This window comes from Cebus imitator, unplaced genomic scaffold, assembly GCF_001604975.1.
Source record: "Cebus imitator isolate Cc_AM_T3 unplaced genomic scaffold, Cebus_imitator-1.0 Scaffold426, whole genome shotgun sequence".
Taxonomy (NCBI): domain Eukaryota; kingdom Metazoa; phylum Chordata; class Mammalia; order Primates; family Cebidae; genus Cebus; species Cebus imitator.
In genome coordinates, this window is record NW_016107741.1 from 669,872 (window position 1) to 672,142 (window position 2,271).

General features: G+C 44.3%; 1 pseudogene; it reads left to right on the forward strand.

The window, feature by feature from the left end:
• The first annotated feature begins 1,426 nt into the window (after positions 1-1,426).
• On the forward strand, positions 1,427-1,503 carry LOC119468416 (annotated as a pseudogene).
• The last annotated feature ends 768 nt before the right edge of the window (positions 1,504-2,271 follow it).

Below are 2,271 nucleotides of genomic sequence, written 5' to 3' on the forward strand. Positions count from 1 at the left end.
TTTTATTTTTTTTATTTTTAGAGATGGGGTCTCCCTATGTTGCCCAGACTGGAGTGGTGCAATGGCTATTCACAGGCCCGATCCCACTACTGATCAGCACAGGAGTTTTGACCTGCTCCGTTTCCGACCTGGGCCGGTTCACCCCTTCTTAGGCAACCTGGTGGTCCCCGGCTCCCAGGAGGTCACCATATTCATGCCAAACAGTGCGGACACCTGATCGGCATAGCTCACTACAGCCCAGAACTCCTGGACTAAAGCGATCCTCCAGCCTGACTCCGGAGGAGCTGGGACTACAGGCACACGCCACCACGCCTGGACATGTGACCTTTTTAAAAGATGAGGCACAGGCCATTTTGTTTAGAAAGATTTCTTTGGAAATGAGCATGCAGTGATGTCAACAGTGGTTCACGGGAAAGGGAAGCAAAAGGGAAAATGACATCCCACTTTCCTTCAGCCCCCGCCCACAGCCCCGGCCTTGTACCTGATCTTCTCTGGCCCAGTAGCCACAGTAGACTGCTGAGACGTCTTCCGGCATCTTCCCATCACGTCTCTCTTCCCAGTCAGCCCTAACGGGACGCAGTTGGTTCCTTCAACTGGTCACATGCCGGGAGTCTAGCTCCGGCCGTTATTTCTGTTGGCCATATGTTTCCCATCATGCCCCTCTCCCAAGGCAGTTTGCTGTCATGGCTGCTCTCTCAAAGCAGTTTCCCATAATGCCTCGCTCCCAAGGCAGCTTCCTGGAAATGATGACGTATTTCTAGAGAGCCACGCTGTACGAGCTGCATGGCTCCTCAGCAGCGACGCAGCTTCTCGGCGTCCTCAATGGCCGTGGCAGCGGGGACAAAGATGTGAGTGCTGCTGTCCTTGGTTCTCCCTGCCTACTCCCTTTAGCCCGATGGCCAGAAGGAGTCTCATACCTGCTTCGGTTCTTGATGAAGGCCAGGGACTGAGTAAGTGCTGGTAGACAGACCTTCCCCATCATAATCTTCCGGAAACCCAGCCAGCAGATGAAAGCAGGTGAAAGGAAAGGAACAGGCATCCACTGTTTTGAGCGTTCCAGTCCCGCACTGCAATTGAGATTGTGGAAGTTGCAGGCCTCACCATCTTGGTGAATGCAGTTTCGTCAATTATCCTCAGTAATTTATGGTGGAATATCATGAAGTCACACTGGATGTGCCTTTGAAAATTAGATGGCTTTCTCCTTTCATTTTAATACTTCTGCATTTTATTGAATAAAATTATAAATAGGACAATTTCAAAAAGGAATACAGAATAGCAAACTTTTAGAACACCCATTAGGCAAAGTCCAAACTTAGAAAAATGGATATGTAAATCCTTGTGAGATGATAAACCTTCACCCCAAACACACACACTGATTTCTGCTATTTATCACTCACAACTTTTATGAGAGTTAAGAGTTTCTCCTAAGACTATACTTTCAGGGACCATTTCTATAGTTTGTTACTAGAGAAGTTCCTCTGAATGTGTAGAGTACCATAAAATAAAAGAAAAAAATAAATAAATAATTGGAAAAAAAAAAAAAGAATTTGCCTCCTAAGAGATTGTTAGTTTCTAGAAGATAAGGCTGTCTTTTATAAAAAATATTTTCCCCTGCAAATCCATAAAATGTACTCAGTAAATGTTTGTTTGATCAGAATTAACTTTATATTACTAAGAGGGTTTTTGTTTTTACCTTGTTTATTTTTGCTAGAGGAACCACTGAGGTGCTATTTTAAGAATAGCTTTGAATCATTACTTAGAAAATCAGAATTGCATTAAATGAAGTAGTATCTAAAACCTTCCAGGTCCATTAGAAATTATAATGCAATTTGAAAAGAAAGTTGGGTCATTCATTTTATTCAAGTCTCTGTTTTCAATGACTTTAGTATAAATGAACACTAACAAAAATTTTTACCCATTTTTTGATTAACTTATCCAATGGTGTTTCCCCTCTAAAGTATTTTACATGGCAAATAAAATATACAACTTTGAGCTGGGCGTGGTGGCTCACACCTATAATCCCAGCACCTTGGGAGGCCGAGGCAGGTGGATCACTTGAGGTTAGGAGTTTGAGACCAGCCTGGCCAACATGGCAAAAACCCATCTTTACTAAAAATACAAAAATTAGCTGAGCATGGTGGTGGGTGCCTGTAATCCCAGCAGGAGGCTGAGGCAGGAGAATCGCTTGAACCCGGGAGATGGAGGTTGCAGTGAGTCGAGATCGCACCACTGCACTCCAGCTTGGGCAACAAGAGTGAAACTCCAGCTCAA